Source organism: Heloderma suspectum, chromosome 1 (genome assembly GCF_057233095.1).
Source record: "Heloderma suspectum isolate Gila_16-S chromosome 1, 16-S_ref, whole genome shotgun sequence".
Classification (NCBI taxonomy): Eukaryota; Metazoa; Chordata; class Lepidosauria; order Squamata; family Helodermatidae; genus Heloderma; species Heloderma suspectum.
This window is the reverse complement of record NC_139458.1, coordinates 433,249,204-433,255,231: the sequence shown is the minus strand read 5'-3', so window position 1 is coordinate 433,255,231 and position 6,028 is coordinate 433,249,204. Positions and strand designations below refer to the sequence as shown.

Genomic DNA, 6,028 nt, shown 5'->3' with positions numbered 1-6,028 from the left:
CTCCCCACACACACCTTATCTTTGTGAATGGGAGAGGGAGTAACTGGTCATGGGGAAGCATAACAGACAGATGTCTCCCTATCTAACTGAAAATAATTTCCTGCAGGGATCACAGGGGTTGCTGTTTTCTCTGCCACACTGTATGAATCAGGAGGATGAGAAAATGACAAGCCGCATAATCTTGGCAGGAAATGACATTGCTGAGCTTTCTCAAGGCAGTCACTTGCAGCTTACAGCCAGACTGGCAAGGCACTTGTCTGTGAGAGCAGCCTGAAGCCAGTTTATTCTTCTGCGTTACAGAGGTAAGACTGTTGGTTCTCTCTCTCTCTCTCTCTCTCTCTCTGTGTGTGTGTGTGTGGCTACTGGCAGAGGATGGGAGGCTATGCAAAAAAAGAAAGAGTTCATGTATTTTCTTTATTAAAACATTTAAAATTACTCTGCATCTTTGCAGATACTGAGGCAGTGCACAAATATGATTAAAATAATACATAATACAACAAAAAAAAACACTAAAACACGTTGTTCTTATGAATTCCAATGCAAAACTCAAAGAGCCCAAATGGTTTTTCCAGGTGAGCCATTGGGGTCGGGCGGTGGGGAACACACACCACTGTCTGTGAAATGGTGTGAAGGGATATGAGAATTCTTTCCAGCATGTGCAGTCTGCAGTGGGTCATTCACACATGCAAAAGGCATCACAGGATGTCGATTGACATCATCATGCAATGAACATGCATCATGTATGAACCAGCCCATAGGTAATGTGTTCACCAAAACATTATCTTATTGTTGGATGCATTCTTTTTGTAAAGTACAGGCATTTCATTTTTTTTAAATTGTTTTACAGATTACTGTATATATTACATATCTAGGTATATACAGGGACCCAAACGCTCTGTGTGTGTGTGTGTGTGTGTGTGTGTGTGTATGTGTGGACACTTTACAGGGGCCTAGAGATCTAGGGATGTCTGGCCCCAGTTGTCAGAGAAGATAAAGACTGGGGAAGTGCTTTGTTTATAAAATTATAGGATAGTGGAATCTAAATGCAGTGGAAGGAAGGAAGGAAGGAAACTTGTGGATCTCCTCTCCCCACCCCTGGAAGTAAGGGAAAGGAAACATGTTTAGATAGAAAAAGCTGGCTGGGGAATGCTGGGACTTGTAGGAATTTTTTTTCTGTCTAAACATGCATAGGATTGCACCTTTAAGAAACTATTGGGGTCCAAGCATGGGGGTTAAGGAAGGATATACTTGATCAGCATCTGTAAATCCATGTGGCCTCACCCAGGCTGCAACTCCATTACCATGTGGGGAAACATGAGGCTAAATTGTAGAACATGCTTGAGGATACTTAGGGAAAGCTATTTTTCCATCCTTATGTACCAGATCTGAAGTCCAGATCTTATTGCGAGATTTGCTTGAGTCAATCAGAAGGAGTGTTAGAGGAGGACAAGCAACGCTCTGATTGTTGACCTAAGCTAGAGAGTGCGTTGCTTGTACAGTTAAACTAGGACTTGTAGTTTGGGAAACAGAGAAGTTTGGGCTTACTTATGTGACAGGCGCTCTCAAGAACTACCAGTCCCAGAATTCCTTGTGAAGGCAGGTGGAAGGGACAGCTTGTGGGTGGGACAAATAATCAGGGACATTGATCTCAGGAGCAATGGGAGACAGTGCTGCTGGTTTATAGGCCCCAAATATGTGCAAGTCAATGGCTAGTGTCATTTCTGAAATGTAGAAAATGAATTTTAGAATTAAAATAGGAAATGTTTGTTCCCCAACTCATGAGATCGTATGTATCATGGAGGATCAAACTATCAGTGGCTACGAGTCCTGAAGGCTATTTGTTAGGGCTGTGCACTGCTATGGCCTGAACCTGAACTAGCCAAAGAGAGGTGCTTCAGGCCACTTCATGCTGCTTCCGAGGTGAGGCAGAGGGGCATGAAGCAGCATGAAACGGGCTGGGTCGCTCTGAAGGTCTTCAGCATGCTTTGGAATGATCCGGAAGCCCAGCCACACCACCACTGCCCAGGCCCCAGCTGCTTACCTGGACCCTCGGGATGTGCACCGGCAGCCATCTTCTTGTTCCATTTTAAAAATGGCAACTCTTGGTATTTTTCTCATTTTAAAAATGGCAACTCTCGGTATTTCCGGAAATAGATCCAGCACAAATGGCAGCCATCAAGCACACAATGTTAATGTAGCCTACTTGACAGCTTGACAGCCACCATTTGCACAGGACCTATTTCTGGAAATAAGAAGATGGCTGCCGATGCATGTCTCGAGGGCCCAGGTAAGGAGCTGGGGGCTAGCCGGGGGTGGCGGGAGTATCATAGAATAGTGGAATAGTAGGGTTGGAAGGGGCCGCTACAAATCCAAGTCAGAGCATCCCTTACAGATGGCTGTCCAGATTCATCTTGAAGGCCTCCAGTGAGGGAGAGCCCACCACCTCCCTAGGTAATGGGTTCCATTGTTGTATCGCTCTAACAGTCAGGACGTTTTTTCCTGATGTTCAGCCGGAATCTGGCTTCCTGTAACTTGAGCCCATTATTCCATGTCCTGCACTCTGGGATGATCGAGAAGAGTCCCTGGCCTTCCTCTCCATGACAACCGTTCAAGGACTTGAAGAGCGCTAGGGTAGGGGGAAGCAGGATTTGGACATCTGAATTTTGCTTTGGCTTCAGAGGCTGAAGTGGGTCGGGGGGGGGGCAAATCAGCCTGAAGCAACTTTGGAAGCCCTAAAGCAGATTCCTAGGTGGATTGGGGGGTCCCTGCACAGCCCTACTATACATTACCTTCAGTATCAGAGACAGAATGCCTATGTACACCAGTTGCTTGGGAACATGAGTGGGAGGGGGTATTGCACTCATGTCCTGCATATGAACCTCCCAGAGGCATCTGGCTGGCCATTGTGGGAACAGACTGCTGGACTAGATAGTCTTTTGGTCTGATCCAACATGGCACTTCTTATGTGTAGGATGCTACCACAGCATGTGCACCAGAGGGGTATGTTATGTGTTTGTACTGGACCCCAAAAGTGATGTTTCAGTCTTGCATACATACACACATACACAGGTAACCCTTTACATCTCTCTCAGTTTCCTTAGTCTCAGGTCAATGTAACCGTCTTGCTGCCAACTGACTAACCTATTCGTATTTGGAATTCTCAGTGAGTTCCGATATTTAAAGGTATACTCTCATCACAAAAGGCTCTTGTGTGAAGTTGTAGTGACCCAGCATTGCTCTATTCTGCAGCAAGCGTATGCCCTTTAGTTCCGAGTCATGCCCTTCTAAAGTTCTTCCCCTCCGCCAGAGGATGTCAGCACAATATGCTTCTTGGGACCTGGAAGATACACAAAGCGAAAGCATTCAGAAACCAGGAAACCAAGTCTCCGGATTGCATGATTGGCTGGAATTTCTGGCTACAACCTGAGTGAGACAAGGATTTTATGCACTTGCATCTCAAGTAGCTTAATGACTGCTCAGACCCCTTCTGAGTCTTTGTTTCAGACTGAGTCTCTTTTTTTCTCCATGTCTCTTCTTTACAAGGAAACAGAGGCTCCAGCTGCATTTCACCCATGAAGGTCCTTTACGGCCTCTCTGCTCTGCTCGTCTTACTCCAGGTCATTCAAGGTGAGTGATGCTTAAACACACACACCATGCAAGGGACATCTTGCCAGCATCAACGTTTGGTTGAGAACGCTATGTTACGTAGGCCTACGGCACATTAAAAATCCCACAGTGCTCATTTTATTATGGGGATGAGGCTTGAAATAGCAATGCTGGCAGTACAGAGAGATTCTAGAGGTCGAGGAACAGTGAGAAGCAGACTTCAATCTCATACCCAAAGCAGTGGAGGCTGGTGGCTGCAATGTCAGTGGGGCAGTTAACCCATTCTGGGTTTCAGTCAGAAACTGAAACTGCTTGGATAGCTCCTTGAGAGTTCTGACTAGTTCTGACTGCAACCCAGAGTGGATTCACCACCCCACTGAGATCGTACCCCCAGCCTTTGCTCACCCAAAAGATTCTGCCCCTTTGAGAGTGCTTCCAGATGAAGCTTTTATTGGACCATTGCCCTGCCTAATTCACAGTATTTTAGTGTGGGGGGGTGTCCAAATGTCATTGTCTTCCACTTGTAGCCCTCCCATATTTTCCCACCAATTCTTCTGCCTTTTTTCTTACCATGGAAAATCCATTAAATAAAAAAATACAGGACAGCTGCACAATGCCTCCTGATTATTAGTGTGAAGACTCTGCTACCTGGAAGCACCCTCAGTCTTTCTGCTGCCACTAGCAATGTGACAATGGAACCAATGACCTAGGGAGGTGGTGGGCTGACCCACTCTGGAGGCATTCAAGATGAGGCTGGACAGCCATCTGTCAGGGATGCTCTGACTTGGATTCCTGCATTGAGCAGGGGGTTGGACTCGACAGCCCTGTAGGCCCCTTCCAAACCTACTATTCTATGATTCTATGAGCACACCCTACTGTTTGAGAACCACCGCCCCAGGGGATGTGGTTATTTGTAGGCCTTTGTGTGTGCTGTGTGTGAGTGGGGAGGGAGGGAGGGAGAGAGAGGGAGAGGGAGAGAATGTTAAAGGACTTTGGACTTATTAGAGGCAAGTCCCCCAGTATGATGGTCATGCAGACCTGTCCTCTGTGAATATCCAGCCAAGCACACATGTAGTTCTTGATGTGTAATCCTTGTTTTCCCCTCCCTCTTCCTCGTTCCTTACTGCTTGCTTGCAACCTCTCCTCTTCATCCAGTATTTTGCTAAGGGCTACACAAATTGGGAGTTTCTTTCTTGCCTAAAGCCTGAGTCCCCTGCACATTTATAGATTACTGTTGCTGAAAAGCTCAGGTGTAGTAAGGATTGCAGATGTTTGGTGACCTCTTTGTTGTTTCTATAGAGCATAGCCCAGCGGAAGGCATGCTGCTCACTTGTGCCTCTCTGGGCGGATTCTGCATCCTGCAACCCTATCAGACCTGCCCCTCAGGACTCATCCTGGATGTGCCTTGTCGGTTCAAAAGAAGTTGCTGTTCAAAGGCAGAAGTTTAATCCAAACCTTTATAGACTAAACCTGTTGAGGGGTGCCCTCCCAGTTTTCATCCATTCCACTCGTCGGCTGCAACTAAGCTGAACTCAGAGGAGGCATCCCTCTCCATTCTGAAATGACATCTGGAAATAGCCAGAATCGACTATTCAGCAGTTTCCAGTGATTGGACAATCCTTGGATTTTCTTTCATTCATGTAGCTACACTTGGCAAATAAATTTCCCCTTTAGGAACGTATAGCCTGAATAATGAGTTGGAATTTCTGATTACTAAGGTCAATGAATCTTCCATCCACTTTCTAGGATTCTCTGTGGAACAGTGGGGGTGTCATCAGCCTCTTTTGGTGCTTGAGAAGGAACAACAAAATCTGCTGCCATTCCACCCATTTACACAGGGCATAATTTATTGGGAGGTCTGTTCCCCTATACAATCCTCATTTATTTGAACAGGAGATCATCTTCATTTAAGTTTGGGCATGCACAAGAGAACATTACAGTTTGTCTCCCACTCTGCCACCATTAACAGCACTCCAGACTTTCTGCTTACAGTGGCCACTTTGCCACATGGTAGGGAAACCCCAGTTTTGACATCCTTTCAGAGCCCACTAGCCCAGCCCCACACTCCTTTCTTTCTAACATCCATATAATTCACTTGGATCCCTGTCCCTTAATGCAGCGGTGGGGAATTTATGACTCTGCAGATGTTGTTGGACTGCTATTCCCATCAGCCCTAACCAGCATAGTCAGTAGTGGGGGATGATAGGAGTTGCAGTCCAACAACACCTGAAGGGGGCACAAATTGTCCACACCTGCCTTAGGGAGCAATCCTATCTGGATCGATGGTCGCCTCCAATCCTGGACAGATCGATTTTGGCTGTCTAACCACAGGACCTTGGAGCGCGGGAAGGGGTGGCTGGGCAACACATGGGAAATGTTGTACCTAAACTTCCAACCTCCACCCCCCGACCCACCCCTGGGA

At 46.6% G+C, this 6,028-nt stretch overlaps 1 long non-coding RNA gene across 1 annotated transcript; it reads left to right on the top strand.

Annotated features, from left to right (window-relative positions):
- The first annotated feature begins 238 nt into the window (after positions 1 to 238).
- On the top strand, positions 239 to 5,294 carry LOC146360326 (uncharacterized). Its single transcript, XR_014787003.1, has 3 exons — positions 239 to 302; positions 3,544 to 3,627; positions 4,906 to 5,294. It is a non-coding gene; the product is annotated as an uncharacterized LOC146360326 (long non-coding RNA).
- The last annotated feature ends 734 nt before the right edge of the window (positions 5,295 to 6,028 follow it).